The sequence below is a fragment of the Dromiciops gliroides genome, chromosome 2 (genome assembly GCF_019393635.1).
Source record: "Dromiciops gliroides isolate mDroGli1 chromosome 2, mDroGli1.pri, whole genome shotgun sequence".
NCBI lineage: Eukaryota > Metazoa > Chordata > Mammalia > Microbiotheria > Microbiotheriidae > Dromiciops > Dromiciops gliroides.
Genome location: NC_057862.1, coordinates 13,457,160 through 13,484,630, shown reverse-complemented (window position 1 = coordinate 13,484,630; position 27,471 = coordinate 13,457,160). Strand labels below are relative to the sequence as shown.

General features: G+C 45.6%; 1 protein-coding gene across 4 annotated transcripts in view; it reads right to left on the bottom strand.

Annotated features, from left to right (window-relative positions):
• The window catches only part of LOC122740550 (phosphatidylcholine:ceramide cholinephosphotransferase 1), a 276,156-nt gene that overhangs the window by 105,512 nt on the left and 143,173 nt on the right, over positions 1 to 27,471 (bottom strand). The window contains exon 4 of one of the 4 annotated variants that reach the window (XM_043982878.1): positions 2,419 to 2,573. The exons of 1 other annotated variant lie outside the window; for it this stretch is intronic. The gene's annotated coding sequence lies outside the window, so the exon portion shown is untranslated. The remainder of the gene's footprint in view (positions 1 to 2,418; positions 2,574 to 27,471) is intronic. 2 more of the 4 variants (XM_043982877.1, XM_043982879.1) reach the window with 2 other exon arrangements.

Here is a 27,471-nt window from a genome sequence, read left to right as displayed (position 1 = left end):
GAGTTCTGCCCATGAAGCGAAGGTCTTTGAGGGCAAGACCAGGAGTCAGGAAGTGACGCGGGCTAGTGGGAGGAGGAAGGAAGAGACTGGCGCTGACTCTAGGGCTCTTTCCTGAGGACGCTGGCGGAGAAGGGAGCTAGAAATGTGCTCTCCCTTTAATAGATAGGAATCTAGGCCTTTCTCTCTCTCTTTACCAAATTCTTATTCTCCTTAATAAATGCTTAAAAGTCTAACTCTTGCTAAAGCTTGTAATTGATTGGCGACCACTCATTAGATATTTTAGACAGTTTAGCTAGAATTTTACCCCTTAACATCGGACATGACTTCAGACTTTGCAATGGACCTTCTCTCCCGGGGAGACCGAGGCCCAGAGAGAAAGCAGCCTGGGCAAGGTCACCCAGGTAGGCTGTGTGTTGGAAGAAGGTCTGAGTTCAGGCCTTCTTTTCACTGTCCCTGCTCCATTTGTGCAGGGAGCTGTCTATCGACTCTTAATTCACAGGCAACCCTCGCTCAGGCGAGATCACCCAAAGAAGTTCAGTGGCGATCTACCACCAGCTCTGATTCAGGGAGAACCAGAAAGAGGTTTTGAGGTCTGGAGGAGGAAAAGACTTAAAATTTTGTTCTGTTTTCATTTTAATTCGATAGAATGCACCTGCTCCAGCTCTTAGTCCCTCAAGTTTCCCTTGAAGCTGAGCTCACAGGCTCCCTTCTGTTGAGAATATACCTGCACATGTCCATGCTGTCTCCCCTAACTAGAAGGTAAGCTCTCCTAAGGGCAGCCACTGTCTTTCTATGCCCAGCCCTTAACACAGTGCTTGGCACACAGTGTTTGCCTGACTGCTTTTGCTGTCCACTTAGGGACTGGTATTCTAACTTATATAGAGAGTGTGAGTGTGTGTGTGTGCCTGTGCGTGCTCCTGTGTGGTCATCCCAACTAGACTGTGAGCTTTTTTTTTTTCTTTTCCCTTTGGTGAGGCAATAGGGGTTAAGTGACTTGCCCAGGGTCACACAGCTAGTAAGTGTTAAGTGTCTGAGGCCGGATTTGAACTCAGGTACTCCTGAATCCAGGGCCGGTGCTCCATCCACTGTGCCATCTTGCTGCCCCGTTCTGTTCTGTTTTAATTGGGTGAGTCTAGGAACCGGGAAGGAGCTTGGACACAAATTCATTCCATTTCTTAATCAGTTTTAAAATCTGATTCTGTGGCCTCACGGATGGGTGTGGGGCTGCTCTGCCATCACCGCCACACCCACCTACTCATCCCAAGTCCCTGCACCCAACATGGTGGAAGCCTTTGGTTCTCCTTCCATCGGAGGATGACAACAGAGCACCATCCATTTGAAAATGTTTAATTGGGAGAGAAAAAGGGCCCCAAACCTGTGATTACCTTGACCTGTGTGATAGAATAATGGGATCTGGCAGACACCCGGGAGCCCACCTGAAGAGTGATTTGGAATTGATTGAATTGGGTGAGGCTGAGAAACTGACTGAGAACCAACTTAAGACTGATGAAATCGAGACCATGCCTGGCAGGCCCTGAGGTGGGTGTTGTTCTCACCATCAGCCAAGCAGCTTGAAGGACCCCCCCTTAGCTCTGCTGTGATAACATCTCCACCAAATCTGCACTGTCACTCTGTCAACCATCTACCTAGGCAGCTGGGTGGCACAGGAGATACAGAGCTGGACCTGGAGTCAGCAAGTCCTGTGTTTAAATCCTGCCTCAGGCAGTTATCAATTAGGCACCCCTGAGCAAGTCATGTAACCACCCTGAGCCTCAGTCTCCTCATCTACAAAATGGGGATAAGGGCACCTGATCTCATCAGGTTGTTGTGAGGAGAAAATACGACAATATAGGTAAAGGACTTTGAAAGCTTAAAGCCCTCATGAGGAAGAGGAGCAAGACCAAGAGGAGGGTAGAAACCATGGTGCTTGCCAGCATGGAGACAATGTGAGGTCTCCTCTAGTCAACTCAAAGACACCTACGACAACTGAGAATTGGGGATTTCCACTGTGGCCTCGAGTACCTAAAGGTAGAGAAGACGGATGAACCTTTCAAGAGGCCAACCCAGTCCAACAAAGACTTCTTCCATGAAATACTTCCACTGACTCTTTCTTTCTTTCTTTTTTCTTTTTTTTTTTTGGCAGGGCAATGAGGGTTAAGTGACTTGCCCAAGGTCACACAGCTAGTAAAGTGTCAAGTGTCTGATGTCACATTTGAACTCAGGTCCTCCTGAATCCAGGGCCGGTGCTTTATCCACTGCACCACCTAGCTGCCCCTCCATGGACTATTTCTACCAAAGAGGGAAGTTCTCGTTCCACATGGCGCACCATACCAAGAAAGCACTATGCAAGGATGCAATATCCCACAGGTTCCTCCAGGTTGAGTAAACTTGGATTTAACAGACTACTGAGCTACTTACTAATTCCCTTCCCTTCCGCATGCAGATGTGCTTTGGACAGAGTGAACTAGCAGGAATTCAGCTTGAGGAAGGACATCACATGACTTACTACTGATCACCCATCCAATCACCTTCATCTTGGCCGTCCTCACATGGCTCCAGAGTGTCTGCACCACCTACAAGGGAGAGAGAGGCTGGTGAGTTACCTGTCAAGGGTGCATACTTCTTAGTGCCTTTCCACTTCTGATATGCCAAGGTCTTTGACTCCTTTTTGTCCTAGATAGGAAGAATCTTTGGGAACAGACTACAATTAATCACCATATCAATGATGGGAGGATGGTAAAGGGCTCAGCAGTAGTGAGAAGAGACATCAGTGTCCCCCTCCAACTTGTCCTTCCAAGGCAGTGGGGCAGAATCCAACACAGAATCCCAACACAGAGAGCTAGTAGAGACACCTCGATGAGCCAACCATGGTACTGTATACATACACACAATGTTCTACTGTCCATCTCGAGTCTTTGCCTGGAATACATGGCTGCTTCACGTCCAAGCTTCCTTCAAGTCTCCATTCAAACAGTGCTTCCTACCTGAGGGTTCTCCTAACTCCCCATACCCCATCACCGGTGCCTCCACCCCCAAACCCCATAAACTTTGTACATATTTTAAATCTACTTGTACATGGACATAATATCTTCCCTACTGGAACGTAAGTTCCTTGGGTAAAGATTGCTTCATTTGTATCCCCCAGTGCCTAAAACAATGCCTGGCATGTAGGAGGCATTCGCAAAATGCTTACTAACGGATTCATTAAATAGCACCAAACTTGGAATTTGGGCTATTTTTGCTGCTGCTTCAAAAGAAGCAGAGGAGACAAAGAACTTTATAAGCTGTGACACCAATAGCTTAGAACTGAAGGGCCAAAGACCAAAAGAGCCTCAGTTTCCCTATCTATAAAATGGGGATAATAAAGGCAGGAATAAGGTAGTTGTGATCATCTGATGGTATATTCGACTAACTGGAAAACTAGCCAGGAGACAGTTAAGGTGTGCCATAGCATTCAAAGGAGGCACGGCAAGTCAGTCTTATAGACCAGGGCTTTTTAAACATTTTCCACTTGCAGCCCCTTTTCGCCCAAGAGACTGTCATGCAACCCTGGGTATATAGGTCTATAAAACAGGTTTACATACCCTTTTAGCATTACCGAATTTCTCATGACCCCCACAAGAGGCAGCAACCCCACAGTTTAAGAAGCTAGGTTTTAGACAAGGCATATATGGGTGTCATCATAGAGTGGTCACTGAAGCCCAGTCCTATGATCTTCCAGATATCTGCCCACAAAGGCCATCGTCTCCAGTTCAATCCCTTCTAGAACAGCAGCTCCCTGAGGGCAGGTAATATATTTCATTTGTGTCTTTGTGGCCTCAATGCATAGCACACAGCACGCAGAACACAGCCGGCGCCTAATAAATGCTTTCTGATTAACTGAGTATTGACTGCCTACTCGGTGCTCGATGATGAAGACACAAAGACAAACTGAAACATTCTCTGTCCTCAAGTTCATATTCTAGAAACTCACAGAGACCGATTATTAAGCACCCACGATGCACTAAGGACCTCATAGACCCTAGGGCGCCCATCAGAATGTGGCTGGTGGATACAAGTCAAAATGCCCACCACGAGGCAATGCCTTCATCCCTCCAGGGGACCCCCTTTAGCCTGAGCAAGAGAATGAATTTCAAGAGAGGAGGAAGAAGAGAAGGGCCCTTTAACTTACAGATGCTGCCGTCCAAGCTCACAGTCATCAAGTGGAGAAAATGAGGTTTCCTGGCCCTGAGCCCCATTAAAAATGATTACCCCTCCAGAGAGAATAAAAGCATTTCCCTGGAGAATAAACCTTCAGCCTCCATTAGCTAGTAGCACTGCGGTGGGGGTGGGGTTCCACAAACTCTTTAAGCAGTCAAAATGCTGTCTGGACTCCGGAGAGTACGAAATATTTTACGAAAGACAGCTTTTCTTTGCCACATCTCTGCTGAGCACGCCGTTTGCATGTTGGATGGCCCATCACTTCTGGGCAACTTGGAACAAAATCCACAGAGGAAGGCCAAGTTGCCGGGCAACCTCCCCAGCGTCCCCGGTCCCACTGTGAGAATAGCCTCTGCCCAGAATAGCCTGGACCATCTCAATCTTCTTCCCTAGGGCCTCTGGGAGAGTCCAGGTCTTTGAATTCCTGGATCAGCCACAAGCAGGCATTGCTGATCTTGCCCTTGTTTCAAATTCTACTAGAGAAAAGGTCCTGTCCAAGATGACGGATGCTTTTAAAAACGTGACATGTTGACTTCAGGGAAGAGGTCATTCGGAGGAAACTCTCCAGGATGCAGAGCCAGAGGTCCAGAGCCGGAATGCCAGCTGTCACTCACGACCTGTGTGGCTTTGGGCAACTTGCCTAACCTCTCTGAGTCTCCACTGCCTCATCTGTAAATGAAGAGGTTGGACTAGATTGCTTCCATGGTCCCTCCCAGCTCTAAAGCTATGATCCTGACTGTGCCCTCTGAATGGGCACAACAAAATACAAAGAGCTGGAGGTGCAGGCACGTGGGCACTGTCGGGTCTTTATCCTTCAGCTTCCTCCTCTCATGAAATTCTAGGGCTAGCCCAGATGATCTCCCAAGTCCCTTCCAAGAGAAAATTTCTCGGGTTCTAGAATAATGCTAGTTCCCAGGCATACTTTTTCAGAAGTCAAGACATAGTCCATGCAGTTAAGACATTAGCAAAGTAATCAAAGAGGCGGGGGCACCTGCGAGCGTATCAGGCCTGGAGTCAAGAACACCTGAATTCAAATCCAACCTCAGACACTTACTAGCTGTGTGACCTTGGGCAAGTCACTTAACCCTGTTTGCCTCAGTTTTCTCCTCCGTAAAATGAGCTGGAGAAGAAAGGGAAAACCACTTCAGTGCCTTTGCCAAGAATGACTGAATAACAGCTACAACAAATCATAAAAGTCCCGTTTATAAGGTCTCTAGGATCCAGAATGGGAACTTGTCAATAAATGAAGTTAGATGGGTCTTCTCTAATTGAATGTATGCTCCTTGAGGGCAAGAATTTTCATTTTTTTTTCTTTGCATCCTTTGGGTATGAACAGTACCTAGAACACAGTAGGCACTTAATAAATGCTTGCCAAATTGAGTTCTTCAATGCAAAAATCTGGGGTAGTGGAAGGTAGAAAGAGCAATGGGAAAAGGCCATAGAGAGGCATATTTCAGCTTCAGAAAAGGAAAAACGTGCTAACAATCAGAGCTGTTGCCATAGAAGAGGATTCATCCGACAAGCATCTATTAAGTAGCCACTGTGTATGGTTAACAATGAGTCCGGCATGAGGGAAAGTGATGAAAAAAATTCAGCAGTCATGGAGAAGCGCACATTCTTTTGGAAATAAGCTACTCAGCTGAGTAAATAATGGGAACCTCCAAGGAATGTTGGTTTGGGGGGGCAGGTTCCCTGCCACTGTAGGTTTTTCAGAAGAAGCTAGATGACCACTTGCTATGGACACTGCTGCTGGAATTTCCATTGGTGAACAGATTGTACTACACGGGTTCTGGGGTCCTGTCTATTTCTAAGATCCTGGCACTTCATGACGCCAAATATAATGCACAAGTATCTGCTTTACAGAGGTCTCAAAAACATTTGTGCTGCTCTGTCCCACGCCTCTGTGGAGGACAAGCTCTGGAGTCATGCAATCGCTTGTTTGTTGTTGTGACAGCAACAGGTCTTCCTAATCCTACTGCCAGAACACTATCTGGTGTGCAAGCTAGCTGCTTGTGCAAACAGTTTCCTCACACACAGACCCTCTCAGTCCCCATAAGGTTCAGAAACAGATTCTGAGAGCTGACAGGGACATTCTGGAGGCCACCTAGTCCAGTGATTCCCATTTAGTGATTCTCACATGCCTTGGGGATTCCCAGTGATGGTCCAAGGAGTGCAAGCTAAAAATTTAATGGGGCGCCTTAAGCAGTAAATAACTGCCCAATTATGTTATCTATTTTGTCCTCTGTGACAAGCACGTACGTGTTTGAAGCACTGTAGGTTTGTTTCTACAGCCATTAAAAACTGAAACTGATTCGAAGCACCACATTCTTGCAGTTTCTCAACTGGAAATCTAATTGTTTCCACTGTCTGACATTAAACTGATTCCCAAAGGACAGTCAAATACCTAAGCATTTGTTCTGTAGACTGCACCAGAGGAGTTCCCTCACACCCCTCCGTCATCCTGTAATCATATACCTCGTCAGTTACATAATTTTGTCAGGGATGTCAGGAACATTTGCCTTCTCAGTTGTCAGGTTTGTCAAAAACTGTGACCACTGGGCTTGCCCATTACAACCATCTGGAAACCATCATGGAACACCCTTCAGAAACAGACTTTTAATAGCCTCTAAATGCAATACCAAGGCTGTTTTCTGATTTAATCTTATCTTCCACCTACACTACTATTCTTCTCTCTGCCACATTTTCAAATGCACTGGTTGGCAATGCTGGTCAGGAAAGTTTCTACGAGAGTACAGCTGATACCCCAGTGTGAGAACAGAAGGTAGTTATGTCCAAAGAGATTCTTTCATGACAAGTTACTTTATCTACATGGTTCAAAATGAAGCAATATATTCAACCGAACTTTAAAAACACTTACCATTGAATATGGTGCTTGTTATTAGTGGTAAAATAAATATTTCATATTATGATGGGCCACTCATTTTTGTTGAATGGCTTAGTGGCTAAAATTTTTCAAAATGAATTTTCAACTCTCAGCAAAAAAGCCTGGCAAATTATCCTACCATTTCCCACCACATATTTGTGTGAGAATTCATTTTCAATTCTCATTTTAAATCAAAACACAGAAATAATCTTGATGCAGAACCAGATGCAAGACCATGTTTGTCTGGCGCAGACCCAAATACTACAAACTCTTGTTCAAGTAAAAAAGTCCAATATCAAAATCAGATTTACATATGATTGTGTTACGTTACACATTTTCCAAGTTGCAACTTATTTCATTGAAAATATTATTTATATTTTTTAAATTTACAAAATAAGGTAATTTAATATGAATTTTTGTAGACAATAGTTAAGCAAGTGAGATCTTGCTAGGTTATTTCTTTTAATTCCTTGAGAAGGTGCACACCATAATTCTATATGAATTATTTGATAACCAAAATTTCATGGTTTTATAGATAAGGTTTTAATAACTATAGGTGGAATAAAATTTTGTTTTATAATTAAATGATGCCTATTTTCATTTGGCGCTTTGGGGACAAAAGTGATCATTGTGGTTATTGTAAGTACTTGACAAATAAAGCTAAAAACAATATTAAGAGTATAATAGTATAATCGTATATTATATAATAGTATAATAGTATAATCGTATATTATATAATAGTATAATAGGGGGAAGTGAGGTGGTGCAGTGGATAAAGCACCAGCCCTGGATTCAGGTTCAAATCTGGCCTCAGACACTTGACACTTACTTAGCTGTGTGACCCTGGGCAAGTCACTTAACCCCCATTACCCCGCAAAAAACAAAAACAAAAACAAAAACCAAACAAACAAGAGTATAATATAAAATTACACTGGGGGTATGCAATATATTTTTTGTTGTTATCAGAAGGAATTCTCAGAACAAAAACCACTGGGATCCACTGATCTAGTCCAAGACTCCCTGGTATGAGAATCCTTTTAGGACATTCTCAACAAAGCTCTGCTGCCACTTCTAGAATGCTTTTAGCAACAAGGAACTCGCAATCTCCAAAGGCAACTCATTCTCTCTATTTGCCTGAAAACCAAACCAATAGCTCTGTTGGAAGTTTTCAGTCATCTTGAGGATTACTCTTCAGATTCTGCACATCAGAGTATTCGCTTTCATCTGAGGCCTTAGAGAGGAGAAAATTAGATGAACCTCCTGCTGATGATCGTAGGATTATGGATTCATAGCTGGAAGGCGGCCATCCAGACCAATCTCCCTCAATTTACAGACGACTTAAGTCACAAAGCTGGTAAATGTCTGAGGCGAGATTTGAACCTAGGTCATTCTGACTACAAGGCCAGCACTCCAACTGCCAAGCTGTGGTGCCCCATGTAACACCGAGGGGATCCAAGAATGGGTGTCGCTGTGGAGGGCAGAGTTGGCCAGTGAACATTCTCTTCCCATCCCCCGATGGAGAGGGAGGCGCAACAGAGCATCCTTCTGAGGACTTTTCTAACTCCTACCCCTTTGGAGGGTGGGAGGAAGCAATCTTTTCTTCAGTCACTGCTCCTGCCCACTGGAGATTTAATAAGCCATTCATATAAGCCAACAATAATTCGTCTTTTCACCTTAGGACAATTTATAATGGCATCTCAAGTTCATGTGGTTGTAGGAGAGATTCTTGTTCGAGTCTGGGTTGGACAAGATGGCTGAAGAGATGTCGTCCAGTTTGGAAAATCTGTGACTGTCTTGACATGTACTTTGTCACTCATCCAAGATCATCAATAAGGTCCCTCTCAAACCTGGGAGTCTGGATTCCATTGTTGTCCACACACCCCACTTCCCCCGCCACAGAAAAGTCAAATCCCTCTTCTACATCTACCAATAGCTATCACTGCCCTGCCCTAGCCTTTACCCCTGCATTCCACTGCCTCTTCTAGGCACTCATCTCCCCGTCCTTCAAAAGTCCCTCAGATCCCTTGGTTACAAGTTCCTGGATTGGACTTGTCAGCAAGAGCTGAACTAATTAAAATAGGGGTTGACCCAGCAACACTCCTGGTGTGGGTCTGGCCAGGGCACAGTATGCTAGTATTATGAGACCCTCCTTGCTCCTGGACATTGGGCTACCTGTCATGCCCCCAAAACAGCCTGTGCCGCCTTGGTGGTCATTTCCCCACAACTAAGTCATTAAGCACTTACTCAGAGCCAAAGAAAGGCCCAAAACAACCCCTGCCCTCAAGAAGCTTAGATCTGAATGGAGGAGACAAAGCGTAAACAGCTGAACACACTCCTAGAGAGCCTGGAGGCCCCTAAGAGGCCTCTTCTCTTTTCTTTCTACTTTATCCCATGTGGGGACCTCATCAGTGCCTGCAGATTCAGCACATAGTCAGTTTATCAAGCCCTAACCTCTCTCCTGAATTCCAGTCTCACATCAACAACCTGTCTCTGGGACATTTCAAATCGACTGCCCCAGAGGGACTGCAAACTCAACATGTCCAAAAGAGAACTCATGATCTGCTCCCCTCCCAGAAAATTCTGCCATCTCCCACCTCCCCATGACTGTACAAACTTCCCCATTCTCCCACAGCCTCTTCCTCACCCTTCGTCATACACAACCAGTTGCCAAATCCCAACATGTTCACTTTCTTTTTTTTTCCACAACACCTCTCGTGGACTAGAGGAATCACAGATTTTCACACCAGAAGGGACCCCAGAAGCCCACCCCTCGTTTTACAGATAAATAGACCCAGGAAAGTTAAGGAATCTGCCCAAGGTAACCCAAGGAGTGTCAAAGGTGGCATCTGAAACCCAGTCCTTTGTCCTATACTGTGGGGGAGCCTCTCCTGTCCCTTCCAAATCTAAAATTGTTCCACCGTGCCCTGTCCTGGTCTGACTACATGGGGAATATGGTGTTCAGTTCTGAGGTCACATCCCAGGAAGGGTTAGACTAACTGCCTGCAAAGGACAGCTTCAGGGATGCAAATTGAGAATTGATAGAAGGAAAAACTTAAGAGGTCATCAGTTTACAGATAAGGAAACTGAGGCCCATAGAGGCTAAGTGTCTTGTTCATGGCCACACAGCTAATAAATGTCTGAGAGAATGGGCTCCCCTTGGCTGGAGGTCTTCAAGCAGAGATCAAATGAGGATTTGTCAAATGTTATACCAGGAGATTAATATTCAAGTGTGTGTTGGACTATGTACCCTCTAGAGTTCTTTGTTTATTTTTTCTTTTTTGGTTGGGCAATGAGGGTTAGGTGACTTGCCCAAGGTCACACAGCTAGTAAGTGTCTGAGGTCAAATTTGAACTCAGGTCCTCCTGACTCCAGGGCCTGTGCTCTATCCACTGCGCCACCTAGCTGCCCTAGAGTTACTTCTAAGTCTAACATTCTCCAATAGTTTTATGCCACAGCTGTTTCAATGGGGTCAATGTGCATGGAAGTAGCTTAAGGAAATCACTGACAAGAGCTAAAGAAATACAGCCGTCCTTTCCAAATGGCAATTTTCCCCGTCATGGTTTTGATATATTGCAGGTCAGTGTAAGAAAAAAAAAATCCAGACCTCTTCTCTGGTATGAAGAGAGGGCCAAAATATTTTACTCAGATATCCCAGATCACATGGGCACGTGCCTCCAACCACTGCCTCCCACCGTGATGTGAAAGAGATAACTGTAGCTGGCATTTGGGTTATTATTATTATTATTATTAGCGTTACAAGTGGGGATAGTTTTACTTAAAAGCTGCACAACCAACTCATATGGCCAGTGTATTCTCAACAGAGGAAGATTAATTTCCTCTAACAAATCCCAGGGGCCTTGGGCGTACTGTGAACTTGACAAAGTGGCGCCCCGTTTAAGAGATCGGGGGTTCCTTTGACTAAGAGCCAGATGGAAGCTCAGAGACCAGCACCGTCACAAATAGAGACTTTTTCTATTTATTTTTAGTTTTCAAAATTTATTTCACTGCTTAGTAGCAAATAGCCTTGAGAAGCGTGATACTACTAGCCAGTGTTTTGGGAAGTTACTGTTTGAGCTATTATCATTTAAAAAAAAATCTCTGGGAGATGATGGAGGGCCACCTGATCCCGGGAGGCACAGCAGAGCAGTCTGCTCGCACCACTTTCTTTGTCCAGTCAAGGAGCATCTCCTAAATAATCAGCTGGAAGGAACCTTAGAGGCCACGATCCAATCTCTCATTTTACAGATGAGGAAACTGAGGCACAGGAAGGTTACTTGACTTGCCCAGGGACACACAACTAGTGTCTGAGGCTAGCCTCAAGCTCGGGTCTTCCTAACTCCAAAGCCAGCCCTCCATCCCCTGTGCAACTCGACTCCTCTTTCAATCCTCTACTTTTACGATCGAGGAAACTGAGGCCGAGAGATGTAATGTCACTCGCCCAAGCCCACAGAGCCCTGAAGCATTTATAAAATCTGGAATCAATTCCAAGTCCTTGGATTCCAGAGTTCATTCTCTTTCCACCTTACTACACTGCCTCTAGAGGCCATTTACAAAGCACTTAAAATACATTGCGAGTTATTCAACTGTCAGATCATTCATTACACAAAAATACTCTTCAAGTACCTACTTCATGCCAGGGGCTGATCTAGAGGAATAAGAGGGACGTAAAGCAGGTGATGCTGCGGCCTCTGCCCTCAAGGAATGGGGGGCCGGGGGCAGAGAGAGAGAGAAGGGGGGAGACAGACAGAGAAGGGGAAAGAGAGAGAGACAAACACAGAGAGAGACAGACAGACACAGACACAGAGAGAGAAACAGAGACACAGACAGAGACACAGAAAGAGAAAGAGACACAGAGAGAGACAAGAGAGAGAGAGTTGTCAGTCCTGTCTGCTGCAAAACAAGGGCCCAACAGACCTCAGGATACACTCAAGCATACTTCAGGAAGTCACTGCCTGGGAATGTAAGTACCCAAAGGCCTGTTACTCTAAGAAGGATGAGACTTCTGCTCTGTGGCCCCACAAGGCAGAACTGAAACCCTGGAAGGAAGCTGAAGAGAGGCCATTTTCAGCTCCACATTAAGAAAGAACTGCCTAACAATCAGTCATCCAACAGTAGAATGGGCTGGCTCTCTGAGTTCACCCTTCCTTGAAGCCATTCAATGCTAGAGTTTTAATCTAGTCCCATTTTACAGATGAGAAAACTGAGAGGTCAAATAGCATCCTCCCCTACTAAGTGGCAGAGCTGAGATTTGGAAGCCAAATCCTTTGACACCCAATTCAGGGCCCTTCCCTCCCTGGCCATCTTCTTACAGCTACAGGGAGGCCCAGAAACTATGCCCTGGAGCAAAGCTTCTTAAACTATGGGTCATGTCATGTAACTGAAGGTGGGGGTCAAGAAAAATGTGGCAACAGTAGAAGGTTTTATATACCTATTTTATATACCTGTATACCCGGGTCACATAAAAATATCCTGGGAAAAAGGGCTGCAATTGGGAAAGCTTTCAGAAGCCCTGCCCTGGAGGACTTAACTCTTTCATCTCTGGAAAGCCCATCCTGCATCTCCCACAGTCATCCAAATGGGTCAGTGCCTCACATTGCCCATTACACACCCAGGCCCAGTTCTGGTCACGCCCTCTTTCCTTATCCATCTACTTCTCTCCAGTCACCTGGCTACCTCAAACCCCTTCCCCCTTCCTGTTTCGAGATCCACAATCAACACTACTCCTGGAATGTATGGGTCATTATAATCCCCATGGCTCTACCTATCATCCCCACAACGGTCCAAATCAAGAGAGCCCAGGCTCTCACTTTCCCCTAGGTGTTACCCCCACCCACCCACCCATTTTCATAAAACATTCACTCGCTCATTCATTCAGTTACTTTCTAATGCTAGACAGATGGGCTAGATGACAACTCGCTGGGTTTATGACAGAGAGGGTTCTGGTTCAAGCACAAATGGATGGCCACTGGGGGCCCTTTAACTGGGAAAGTTTATAATTCTGTGTTCTCCAATGATCCAACAGGCATTTCCACCACATGTCCCAATCTCAACTCATCCTCCTATTTGGTCCCCAAACTCTTGTCAGTGACACCATCATTTTCACAGGCTGGAACACAAGGAATGATGCTCCCATCCCCCTCTCTGTTTATGTCCAGTCGGTCACTCCTCTACTCCTCCTGGGACCACCTGACTTTCATCTAAGCCCTTTTCCTTTTCCGCTGCCCCAACCTCATTCTAAGGAAGTGCCCACCTCGTGTCTGCCCTGGCACAGTAGGGGAAGTGGCGAAGAGCCCTGGATTTGGAGGGACAAGAGCTAAGTTTAAATCTGATGCTGCCTCTCACCATCTGTGTCACTTCTCTCTGGGCCTCATTTTCCTCATCTGAAAAATAAGGCGGTTGGACTAGATGACCTTTAAGAACAATCCTGCTCCCATGATTCTTCTGAGAGACGTCATTTGTTCTATTTTCTTATGATTAGCTCTCAAACAAAACCCAAGCAAGCTGCTTAGGTCAGGAATCTGGCATCTCCATGCGCAAGAGACAAGGTTTGTCGTTGTTATTGTTCTTCGGTTCTATCTCACTCTCCATGACCCCATTTGGGAGTTTCTTGGCAAAGATCCCACAGTGCTTTGCCCTTTCCTTCTCCAGCTCATTTTACAGACCAGGAAACTGAAGCAACCAGAGTGAATGACTTGCCCAGGGTCACACAGCTACTAATAAGTGTCTGAACTCAGGAAGATGAGTCTTCCTCACCTCAGATCTGGCACTCTATCCATTAAGACTGGTAGAATGAGTACAGAATTTGTGGTCAAAGGACCTAGCTCTGCTCCTCACTACTTATGTGACTGTGGGAAAGCCACCCTGGGCCTCAGTTTCCCAATTTGTAAAATGTGAGAGATGAACATGATGAACTCTAAAGTTTCTTCCAGTATTAAGTTTCTGATCTCCTTCCTCCCTCCCTCCCCCCACCCCCCTCTCTCTCTCCCCAGGCTGAATCTCACTCATCCTTTCGACCCCAGTTCCAATAGGATATAAACCTCCTGAGGTCAGGGATTTATCAGTCCTTTTTCCCTTTCTTTGCATCCCCAACACTTAGCAGCATCTGACTCACAGTAAGAGCTTAACAAATACTTACTGACTGGAACTCAAATTCCCCCTCAGGGGTAGGAAGTATCCAGCACTTCTCCAAAGCATTGCTAGACCTCGGGAGGGCCAAAGTTGGTGTTTCCCTGACATACCTACAAAAGAATGTTGTGTGACAGAGCTCTGATCCCCCAAAAGACCAGGTGCGCTTCATAAGGGCAGGGAAGGAGTTAGGGACAGGGCATCTCTCCCAGTGATCTGCACACCAAAGCGCTTCATCAAAGCTGCCTCAGACAGCTGTGATCCCTGATAAGTCACTTGACCTGTCTCTCTGTGACTCAGTTTCCTCCTTTATAAAATGACAAGGATAAATGATGTCTAAGATGCCTCGCGGATCTAAATCTTTGCTCACGGGATCCTCAAGTTCTCCAGCTCCTCCACTCTGTGCCTCTAAGGAGAAGGTGGATGATGCCCCTCGCCCAGCCTAGCCCACAATGGCCAATGTCACCAACAGTGGCTGCTTTGCAATCACACACTAACAGATACAATAATAAAATAATGAACTGCATGACTGGAGCACCCTTGAAGCCCCCGAAAATCCCTGGCAGGCAGGCATTTTGTCATTAATTTTCACAAAACCTGCCAGGTAATCATACCAGAACGGAAAATCCGATCTGCAATGTGCAAATGTCAGTTGCTTACTCAGAACACCATTCACCCAAGTCCACTGGCCATAACTTCTGAGAAGAAACAGGGCTAGGGGAAGAGAACTCCCATGTCACAAGAAGGAAAATTCCCCAAGTTTTTCGAGTCTGACAAAATGCATCAGGCACCTATGGTGTGCAGAGTACTGGGTTAGGGAGAAATCAAGTTCAAACAGGTCAGGGTAGGGGGCAGTGGATAAATTACCAGCCCTGGATTCAGGAGTACCTGAGTTCAAATCCGGCCTCAAACACTTGACACTTACTAGCTGTGTGACCCTGGGCAAGTCACTTAACCCCCATTGCCCCACAAACAAAACAAAACAAAACAAACAAAAACAGGCCAGGGTTTTGATGAGTAGAAATGCAGAGCAATGATAACAGCAGTTAATATTTATAAGACCCCTCACTGCTTGCAAAGTACTTTATAAACGGTATCTCACTGGACCCTCAAACTACAACACTTTTATTTTTTCCATTTTACAGAAAAGGAAACTAAGATGGAGATTAAGTGACTTGCCCAGGGTCACCTAGCTAATAAGTCCTATCTTAAACTTAGGTCTTCCTAATTCTGCCAAGAGCTAGGGCAGCTAGATGGTACAGTGGATAGAGTACTGGGCTTGGAATCAGGAGGACTCATCTTCCTGAGATCAAATCTGACTAGCTGCATGACCCTGGACAGGTCACTTAACCTTGTTTGCCTCAGTTCCTCGTCGGTAAAAATGAGCACTTCAGTATCTTTGCCTAGAAAACCCCAAAATGGGTTCACAAAAAGGTGGACTAAACAACAACTTCCTGACCCTATCCACTGAACCACCCAGCCAGAGAATCACTGTTCCAGGAAGGCATGCAGAGAGAGGTCAGACACCTGTAGGTCACCAGGAAAGATGAAAGGAGGGGCTGTCAGAAAGTAGTGAATTCCCCTTTTTTGCATGGGGTTCAAGCAAAAGCTGGATGATCCTTTGGGGGAATTTTGTAGAGGATACCCAAGGGTCTCTGAGGTCTTTTTCAATGCAGTGATTGTCCTGAAAGTTCCTGCCCTTAGGAAGTCTACCAAAGGGATAAGACACAGCACAGATAAACAACTAACCCAATAGAACTCCAAGGCCATTTGTGACACAGCCTGTGTGCCAAGCACTGAGGATATTAAAAACCCAACAAACCTAGTGTGTCCTCAAAAAACCTGTCTTCTACAAGTTCATAAAGTGACCGCAACGTCATGGCAGGATGGGAGGAGGGGGTAACACCCACGACTGGGGGGGAGGGGGACTCAGGAAAGGACCCCTGCAGGAGATAGGATTGCACTGAGCACAGCCTGGAATCCCAGGAGGCAGACAACCCTTCCAGCACCCCCAGAATCGTGTAGTAAGGGCGCTGGCCCTGCGCAGTACTCTGCTGGCTGTGAGAGAGGAAGGTCCTTCCCAGGGGCTGACTTCCTCTTCCACGTTGTCTCCTCCATTAGAGTGGAGGCTCCTTGAACAGGGGCTGGTTTTGCCTTTCTCTGTATGCATAGCATTTAGCATGGCCCACGTGGCTGGGAGGCTGCCTTCCCACCAGGCAAGGGCTGATGGTCACAAACCTGACCATCTTTCTGTACGCCCATAATGCCTCTGTGATTCTACCTCTGGCCAGGCGGTGCTATTCACTGTGTACAATATTAGTACAGAAGTGACTTCCTGGGAAGGCCATGCATGGCCAACAAACATTCAATCTTATTAGGGATTAGGGAAGGGAAAGGGAATAAGCATTTATTAAACACCTCAAGTGTGCCAGGCACCGTGCTGAGAGCTTATAAATGGTCTTTCATTTGATCCTCCCAACTCGGAGAGTAGGTGCTGTTATTAATCCCAATTTTATATTTTAAACTGAGAGAGAGAGAGAGGGAGAGGTAAAGTCACTTGCCCAGGGTCACAAAGCCACTAAGTTTCTAAGGCTGGATTTGGATTGAGATCTTTCGAACTCCAGACCCAGTGCTCTATCCACTGGACCACCAGCCACTTCACCATTAACAGGCTAAAGGCATTATTTTCCAAGATGCTTAGGTCTCAAACCAGGGGAAAAGCAAACGGAGAAGCAGAGCTCCCACCACCACAGACTCTCAAATCACAAACATAATCTGAACAGAGAGGGCAGTGTCTGGAGAGGAAGGGCAGCTGGGCTTATCTTCAGGTCTCCAGAGCCCGGCACATAGTAGGAGCCCAATAAACAGATGACAAGGCTTCTTAAAAATCCTCAAACCAAACAAGGTCATCAAGCCATTTTCCAAAAGGCACCAAATAAGGGAAGGCCATCATCCAGAGGGGAAACAGACAAGCATGGCGGCTGTGAAAGGAACAGCTTCACTTTAGTACAGACTTTTCCTTTTAAGGCCAGGTGTACACAGCAAGAAGTCCACAGTCTTGTGTATAGTGTGTTTTTCTGTTCTGCTTTGCAACAGTCAGGAAAATCAGGACAATAAGATTTTTTTAAAAGGCCTTAAACTCGAGTAAAAGAATGGTCAGTAATTAAAATGCTGACTCTCTGAATTAAGGGTCTGCTCTGTTCCCCTCACCAAAGCCTCTTTCAAGGGGTCACTGGGACCCAGAGGAGATGCTGGGTGAGAGAAGGCTAGGCCGGGCAGTCCCACAAAGCTCGGAGGGCTCCTAGAGCCAAGTCTTGGGGACAGAGGCTGCCATTCATCAATCAATGGGTACTTTTGGAAGTACTTGCCATGCTCCCGGTGAGAAGCCCCTGGAGTAGCTGGTGGAGAGCCAACCCTGAAAGCAGGAAGGCCTGGGTTCAAGTAATGGCCGCGTGACCCTGGACAAGTCACCTACTGTTTCAGTTCCCTGGCAACTCTCTAAGTGGCAGAGAAGGTGCCCCCCCCCCCTGACTCGGTGGGACTTTCATCTCTGTCTGCACCCCATGGACCAGATGCTGAGCTGGGGATGCAAGGACAAAAAGGAAGCAAACAGTGACTGGTCCTCCAGGAGCTCCCACTCCATAGGGTCAGGCTGGGAATGGAATCATCCCCAATACTGAGAAAACCCTCTCTGGGGCGGGGCGGGGGGGGGGGAGTTCTTCAGCCCTCCAGGAGAGGGCCGAAGGACAAGAACAATGATGCACTTTGCAGACTTTTAGGCGGAGCATCTTTACCTCAAGACAAGAGGCTCAGGGATGCCAGAAGCCATCTGGTTCAACCCCACTTACTTCATGGATGAGTGATTTGCCCAGGGTCACACAACTAGTAAATGTCTTAGGTGACATTTGAACCCAAGTCCTCTGACTCTGGGCAACTAGAATGCTGGGCCTGGAGTCAGGAAGACTCATCTTTCTGAGTTCAAATCCAGTCTCAGACACTGGGCAAGTCACTTAACCCTATTTGCCTCAGTTTGCTCAACTGTAAAATGAGCTGGAGAAGGAAATGGCAAATCCCTCCAGTATCTCTGCCAAGAAAACCCTAAATGGGCTCATGAAGAGTCAGCCACAACTGAAAAACAACTGAACACCAACCACTTCTGTCTTTAGATTCAGCCCTAGATGGCACCATGGACTCTGAAGGACTAAATTTTAAATATACTTGATTCCCAACTACCTATGAATCCCCTTCTCATCTACAGTTAGAGCTAATGTTTTCTGGAGAATTAAAAGCCCCAAATTTAAAACTCATTATTGAATCCCTAATAGGTATATGGTCTGACTTTTATTTCTGTCTTTTCAGCATTCATGTTCTCAAAGTCTAGGAATATTTGACTTTTGCATCTTGGGATCAGGGGTTTTGACCCGGAAGGACTTCAGGTCATAGGGCTGAAACTCCACCTCATTTTACAAAAGAGAAAACTTCTTGTATTAAGTTCTCCTTTAACCGGTACTTCCCCATCCTAGGAGTCAGGCAAGCTTTGAAATAAAGAAACAAAGTAGAAGCTAGATTTTTTTTTAAGTCTTTATTTCCCAAAACTGCTGATGTTTTCTTTCTATAGATCTACAAAGTATGATTAGGAACCTTTACAAAATACTTCAGGGATGGGGATTTTTTTTTTAAACCACAGAAGGGACAAATGCCCAAAGAGGCCACATTGTTATCTAACCCAACTTTGCTGAGTGATTCAAAATAAATCTTCTGAGCTGCTAAAATAAATGTTCCGTAGCTCTTTCTACCATCATGGGGACAATACCTCAGACTGTAGTATCAGCAGATGGTAATCACGCGGGCTGAGACCAGAAAGAAGGTATGTGGTGGCTGCTACCTGGTCACTGCCAAGAGTCCTACTTTCCTAGAATAAGTTCCGTTCTTTCTGGCCCTGAGCACGCAGGCCTGGGCCTAATGTCCAGCTCTCATGAGCAGTGACCATGAAGATGACCCCCACAGAAAGCCCAAGTTCTACCAAACTGGAAAACAATCAGGTGCAGTGACAGGCCTGACCAGGTTAGGTGAGTAGATGAGCAATGGTCACCCATTGGCAAATTCACTCTAGCCGCAGCACTCCAAAAAAACAACTTCTAAGACGGAGAAGGATAGCAGAATTTGGGAGTGGGACAGGACATCCGTGTCCCTCGGGTCTGAAATCATCGACTATTTGTCAATATAATTGGTTTCCTGAGTAATTCTATTCCTTTATTTTATGTATTTAAAAGGGGTCTGGGAATTCATCAGTTGCCTCCTGGGGTTCATGACACAAAGAAAGTTCAGAAGCCCTGCTCTCATGCAGCACCAGAAGAGGAATCCTCTCTAGATCGCCCCCCATCCAAGAAGAGATCCAGGGAGGGAGGTGCCCAGCACCTCCCAAGGCAACTCACTCCATATTGGGTCAGCAGGGATTCTGAGCACTTTTTCAGGGCATCCAGCCCAAATCTGCCGCTCCCCTTGGCTCCTAAATTAAGGATGAAGCTTATAATTAAAGAGAAAGGAATCACCCCCTCGTCCTCACACCTGCTGGCTGCAGTCCAAGAGCCCCAGGCCAAGGCCGAGTCTTTAGTTTGTTTCCATTTCAGTTTGGAACAAAGCACCCAGAGATGGGCATCGAGGGTGAAGAAGGTGCCCGAGTGTTTTCTGCAGAGCATTGCTGACAACTCAGGGTATGAAGAAGCCGCTTGGGAGTCTCCTTCATCAATTCATCCACATGGGAAGGTGGGGCCAAAAAGCAGGGACCAGTTACCTAATGGTTCTTCTTTGTCCACCCCTAAGACCTCATTCTCAGAGCACTGGGCACAGGGACTTCCTGGCTGTCTTAGCCATCAGGTATCAGTGCATGGAGACATGTTTTCTAGTATCACCTGAGAATGTTGAATTTAGAGTCAAAAGACCTGGGTTCAAATTCTGGCTGATATTTCGTGTTGGGCAATTCCCTTAACTTTTGAGGCCTTGGTTTCCCCACCTGTAAAATGAACAGGTGGGACTTGATGCCCCCAAAGGCCTGTCTGGCTTTTAATCTAAGAACAAATCTGTCCAGTCAACAAGCATTTAGTAAGCACCCACCACATTTGGTGGGCAAATGGGACTGAAAGGGAAAAAACAAACAAGGGCCCCTCCCTCGAGGCTTTCACAGTGGAATGGGAGAGACAAGCTGCAAACATCTTTCTCCAATGAGACCTTCAGCTTCAGCCACTGAGGACGGAGAGCTGGGGTCTCAGAATCCCCTCCGGACCCTTCCTAATCACATTGGAGACCATGGGGGTGTGGCCTCTCTAGGCTCTGGGGAAAGCATCATGCCACATGGAGGGAGGGAATGTCCTCACCCGAGACATCATAGATCCTACCCCACGGAGGCACCATGTCCTGACTCTGTATCCAGCCGCTGTTTCACCCCAGTAAAGCACACGCCCCAGAGAGCAGGGGCAGCTCCCTCTTTGTCTTCCTATGCCCGGTGCTGTGGCTCCCCCATAAGAGCTCTTTACTGGGGTGAAACCAGGTGAATTCTACTCATCAGTGTGTGTGTGTGTGTGTGTGTGTGTGTGTGTGTGTGTGTGTGTGTGGCTATGTGTACAGTATGTATGGTGTGAGTCTCTGTGTATGGTTTGCGTGTATAGTATGTGTGGTATGTGTGTACAGTATTTGTGTGGGGGGTGCATGTGTTTAGTGGGTGTAGTATGTGTGTACAGTATTTGTGTGCATGGTGTATGTGTGTATAGTATGTGTGTGTGTCGTGTGTGTGTGGCTGTGTATATAGTGTGATGTGGGTCTCTGTGTGGTGTATGTGTGTATAGTATGTGTGGGGTGTGTCTGCATGTGTGTATAGAATTTGTGTGTGGGGTGTGCATGTGTGTATAGTGGGGGATATGCATGTGTGTGTAATATGTGTGTATAGTATTTGTGTGTGCATGTGTGTATAGTGTGTGTGTGTACATGTGCATGTGTGTGCACGCACGCATCTTATCCTTCTACTAGACTAGAACCCTCACAAAGGTTGGGGTGCTACAGAGAATTGCAGCATCTCAGACCCCAGAAGGCCAGCACGCCCTGCACAAGCCCCCGTGCTACAAAAGCCCCAAGTCGGGACGTCATCAGGTCCTTATCTGAAGCCTGAGCAGGGCCGTAACAGCGAGCTGAATAACACAGGCAAAGCCAGCTGCAAAACCCCTATAAATGTCAGTGATGGTGAAGACATACCGAGGAAAATGGGGACCGACGAGGACTTAGGATCAATGAGAAGGCATTTCTCCTGTGAGAAGCAAACTCAAATATGACCAGATACCAGGACAGACAGACAGACAGGAAGTCTGTAGCAGGAACTTTAAAGGGTGTGTCCACTACCTGGCTAGAGCCAGGAGACAGAGATAACCCCAAAAGTCAGGACTATCATAACAAAAACTCCCCTGAAGGTCTCATTGGAGAAAGATGTTTGTCAGGCCTATGACAAGTAGCCAAACTTTCCCCACCCTACCCCCAAAAACTCCAGTTTCAAGTGGTCCCCCATCTACCCTCTATGAAAGCGTTGTCCTTCTGGTTCAGGGAAGTCAAAGTTTGAGACTATCCTCCTGGCCACATCCCCTCGTGCCAAATAAAAAACTTTATCTTTGATCAGGACATGTGAGTTTTGATTCTTTAATAGAGGAAATGCAAGGACCAGTATTTTTTCACCTCTTTACCCACCACAATACCACCAACAACCACAACAACTCTCCAACTCATAAAAAGTCAGGTAACTTCTCCTCTCTAAGAAGTCACCGAAGGCAAGGTCTGACCAAGGACAACAGGGAGACCAGAAAGGTTCATTTCTTGTCTCTGATACCAATGGGAACAACAAGGTTCAGAGCACCCAAAAGATCAAGGTTCATGAGAAAGTGAGGTTCAGGCTGAGCAAGGACCACTGGCCCCAAAAGCACAGGACACTGAGCTTCCTATAAACAGACTTTTCTGCACATCCGATAGGGGTCCAGAAGAAGTCGGGGCAACCTGCTTATGAAAGTTTTCTCTATAAATCTGATTTCTCCAACTTGGAGAACTTTTCAAAGGCATACTTTTTATTCTCATCCATTTCAGTTCTGTGCTTCTGACATTCCACAAGCTCTCATATTTATTTCAATACAACAAAGGCAATAAGGCAGACAGTGACCCCACACTCCCCCAAGATACAACCCTAAAAACTGACTGTTGACTCATGGAAGAAAAACTTGATGACATTTTCAAACTCAAAAATTTATGAATAATATTCACTAAGGTGAAACAATAAAGGCAAATCAAGGAGCATTTATTAAGCACTTACTGCATACCTGACATTGAGCCAGGGTTACAAAGGAAAGCAAAACATAAATTCGAAACTGTCCTCTCTAAGATGAGCAAGGATTTTGGGAAGTAAAAAATTATTCTATTAGATTCTGTGAAATGAAGGGCCAAATAAAAATGTCAGGGAAGGAAGGGAATCATCTCCTTATGTGAAAAAAGAGAATAAAAAAATTTACATGATAATTCATATACAATCATCTTTTTATTGTACTGTTGTGGAAATGCTTGTTTTATTTCATAAATTAAAAATAAACATTTAATAATAAAAATTTTGCTGAGCTTAGCCCTTGCAGTGCAACTAGCTTCTAAGTCTTCCATGCCATTCCATTCCTTACTTCATACATTCCCTTACTTCATGCATTCCTTCCTCACCTCCCTATCATGCAGTCCCTTACTTCCTCTGAGCAAGGGCACAGTTCATCTGCTGTCTCCTACAAGAAGAGTTTCTTTTTTTTTTCTTTACTTTTTTTGCAGGGTGATGAGGGTTAAGTGACTTGCCCAGGGTCACACAGCTAGTACGTATCAAATGTCTGAGGTCACATTTGAACTCAGGTACTCCTGAATTCAGGGCTGGTGCTCTATCCACTGTGTCACCTAGCTGCCCCAAGAAGGGTTTCTTGATTACCTCAATAAAGCCTGTTGAAAGTACTTTGCAGACTTTGTATGGGCTTAGTATTTAATGATCTATACAGCTGAAGCCTCCAGGAGAATGAAAGATCTTTGAGGGTAGGGACTGACCTACTTACTGTTGGTTACTAACACTAATTCCTAGCAAAAGGTCCTACTAAAGAGTTTGCTGAATTGAACTGAACTTGAACATTTCAGCACCTCTCCAGCAAGTCTTTTCATACTTCTCTCCAGCCTACACAATACCTTAGCTTCTTTCTCAGCCTTTAAGCTAAGCTTTGGAAAAGGAAACAGAGCCCTATTTTGAATGACTAACTCTCCCAGCCAGAAGATTCTACAAACCCGGAGGGAGGGAGGGAGGGAGGAAGGGGGAGGGAAAGCTAGAAACCTGAACATTTACCCCATAAAGCAGAGCAGGCAAGAACAATATCAGGGACTTACTTAATTGTGAACATTTTTTTTTTAATTCACTCAACCACAATTAGAGTCGGTTACAACAAAGCATACTCCCCTGGCCTTCTCTGAGTCAATTCTGTAGCAGGGTGTAATTCATTCACCAACGCTTTTCCTAGGACTTGCCTGCAGGTTGGAGGGCTGCCCACACCCCGCCCATCCCCCAAGCCTAGGCGAGGTAGCAGGGCGGGTGCGCCAGAAGGAGCCCGGACTCTGCTTGGGGCTGGTCACCAAGTCAGCAGGTGATCACACGCCCATCGTTTCCCTTATCTGGGCCTTGGTTTTCTCTTCTCTAAAATGGGGGAGGGGGGATTAAGAGTTTCACTTTCTACAATTCTAATCTTCACCATCCCTAATAAGCCATGCCCTTGGGCCACATGGTGTATGAAAAAACACCTACTATCAACCCGGTGAATGTGCCTTTCCCTGCCAATGTAATCTGCTCAGTGTTGGTTGTGGTTTGTCCTTCCTTTTTGGAAGAGGACCCTGACTTCAGCAGATGATGTCAGACGTGCAGGGAATTGCATTTAAGTGAGGCAGCAAGAGACCCTGGCCTTTTATTTTTTTTGGGGGGGGGGGCAGGGCAATGAGGGTTAAGTGACTTGCCCAGGGTCACACAGCTAGTTAAGTGTCAAGTGTCTGAGGCTGGATTTGAACTCAGGTACTCCTGAATCCAGGGCCGGTGCTTTACCACTGCGCCATCTAGCTGCCCTTTTTTTTTTTTAAACTAAGGCTTTCTACAGGTCTGTTTGCCTTAGGAAAGGCCCATTCAATGATTAAGGTTAGGGAAGGGAGGCAATGAGCAGCCTCCCGCATCTAAGACTGATAGATAGACCACCGACAGGTAGATACACACATACATAAATAGATGATAGGTAGATAGATAGGTAGATAGATAGATAGATGATAGATAGATAGATGATAGATAGGTAGATAGATAGGTAGGTAGATAGAGAGATAGATAGATAGATAGATAGATAGATAGATAGATAGATAGATAGACAGACAGATAGATAGACAGACAGATAGATAGACAGACAGATAGATAGGTAGACAGATAGATAGGTAGACAGATAGATAGGTAGACAGATAGATAGGTAGACAGATAGGTAGACAGATAGGTAGACAGATAGGTAGACAGATAGGTAGACAGATAGGTAGACAGGTAGACAGGTAGACAGGTAGACAGGTAGACAGATAGACAGATAGACAGATAGACAGATAGACAGATAGACAGATAGATAGATAGATAGATAGATAGATAGATAGATAGATAGATAGATAGATAGATAGATAGATAGATAGATAGGTAGGTAGATAGGTAGGTAGATAGGTAGGTAGATAGATAGGTAGGTAGATAGATAGGTAGATAGATAGGTAGATAGGTAGATAGGTAGGTAGATAGATAGATAGATAGATAGATAGATAGATAGATAGATAGATAGATAGATGGATGGATGGATGGATGATAGATAGGTAGGTAGATAGGTAGGTAGGTAGATAGGTAGGTAGATGATGGATGGATGGATGGATGGATGGATGATAGATAGGGAGTCCAAATAGTAACAATTGCTATTTAGCCCACTCTGAGCCCTGTTACTCCTTAAGTACCACCTGTCCCACTGGGGACCCAACTAGCTAGCTTCAGTTGGGCAACGAAACTCCTCCCTCTCCCTCTCCCCCTCCCCTTCCCTCTCTGCCCAAAGGACTAGGTTTGTTTGCTGAAATCCCACAAGAAGTCTTAGAGTTTACTTGCTAGATTTCTTTTAAGGCAAATAACTCTTGCTCTCCTCGGTTGGCTAACAATAGGCCCACCCCATGCCTCATCTGACCATTGTTTGGCTTCTTGAAGGCTCAGAGTGGGCTGGCCATAAACAGCCATTGTTTCTATTTGGCCAGAAAATCTGAGGGTGCCCCGCCCCCCCCCCATCTCTCTCCCTCTCTCTCTCTCTCTCTCTCAGAAGAGGCCTTGGGGGGGTGGGTAGCTAGGGGGGGGCTCAGTGGATAAAGCACCCACCCTGGATTCAGGAGGACCTGAGTTCAAATCTGGCCTCAGACACTTGACACTAGCTGTGTGACCCTGGACAAATCACTTAACCCTTACTGTCCAGGGTGGGGAAAAAAGAGGCCTTTCTTTGCCTCATTTCTTATGCAGTCTTAGTCACTGAATGGGTGTTGCCTCAGGCAAACTGAGACCAGTGAAAGGCCTTACACCTTAAAAACTCTAGGTCTCTCACTGCTTTGGGGCCATCTCTAGTGGTCATAATATGCATCTTGCCACTGGACCCAGATGGCTCTGGAGGAGAAAGTGAGGCTTGTGACTGCACAGCCCTGCCTCACTTAAATCCAATTCACTGCAAGTCATGACATCTCCCCCGTGTCATGGTCCTCTTGGAGAACTAAGGACAAACAACAACCATCTGCTAAAACACATTGCCCAGCTCCTTGATTTGGGACAGAAATGCTACTTGTCAAGTATTCATTGACAAGCTGAATCACACCTGCTGTAGAATCACTGACTTGGAGCTGGACATGAATCAAGTCCAGCCCCCTAACCCACTTGGGTCACACAGGAAGTGGGTGGCAGGGGCTGGGACTCAAATCCAGTTCTTGAAGTGGTTTTAAATCTCAAAAGATTACACGAGGCAAGCACCAACTCCGGCAGGTCCTGTCAGACTGGAAAGGCCTAGAAAAGGGACCTAGAACTAGATTCTTCTCACCAATGCAATGGTACAGAAGAGTTCCAGGGGACTCATGATGGAAGAGGATCTCCAAATCCAGGAAAAAAAAAAAAGAACTGTGGAGTATAGATGCTGAATGAACCATACTATTTCTTTTGTCTTTGGTGCTGTTGTTTTTCTATTTTGAGGTTTTTCCTCATTGCTCTGATTTTTCCCTTATAACATGACTAATGCAGAAATATATTTAATGTTATTATGTGTGTGTGTGTGTGTGTGTATATATATATATATATATATAAAAACCTATATCAGAGTACCTGCTGTCTAGGGAAGGGGAGGGAGGGAGAAAAATCTGAAATTGGAAAGCTTGTATAAACGAAAGTTGAGAACTATCTTTACATGTAACTGAAAAAAATAAAATACTTTATTAAAAAAATTTTTTTAAAAAGAAAAAAGAAATGGGGCCTAAAGATGGACTGTGGTCCCTTTATCTGAGAACTGACCTAGTGGAGTTTAAGAAAGGCTTGGCAGCAACACATTGATTCCAGAGGCACCACAACCCCCGAAGTCTCCGAACAGAGAGAAGGGAACGGACTCAAGAGACATCCCCCAATGAGGAAAAATTGCTAGGACTTGGCCACGGATTACTTTTGGGGAAATGAGAAGGAATGGTGATGCTTAACTCTGGGTGGTGACCTTGGATGTCTGGAAAAGATGGCGGCGTCCTGCAGAGAATGGAGAAGATTGGAAGGAGAGGTGGATTTTAGATGCCTACATACTTAACCTAGAAATGTGAAAAATCTCGGGGTTTTTCTTCATTCTGGCCAGGAAAGAAGAAATACCCCACGGGTGCTCCTTTCACACACCCTACAGACCAGTCAAAATGGTCTTATTGTTTTTCATACATAACGACCTAACTCTGACCGTCTCCATGCCTTTATACTGGCCATCCTCTCTCCCTTTACTTCTTAGGATCCCTATTTTTCCCCCGGCCTCCCATCAATTGCCACATTCTACAGGAAATACTTCCTGATTGATCACTGCCGGCTGTTAATGCCCACCCCCTCCAAATCCCCTTATAACAACGTCACGCTACCAGAAGCAACAAGAAAAATGAGAAATTAAAGACATAAACATGGA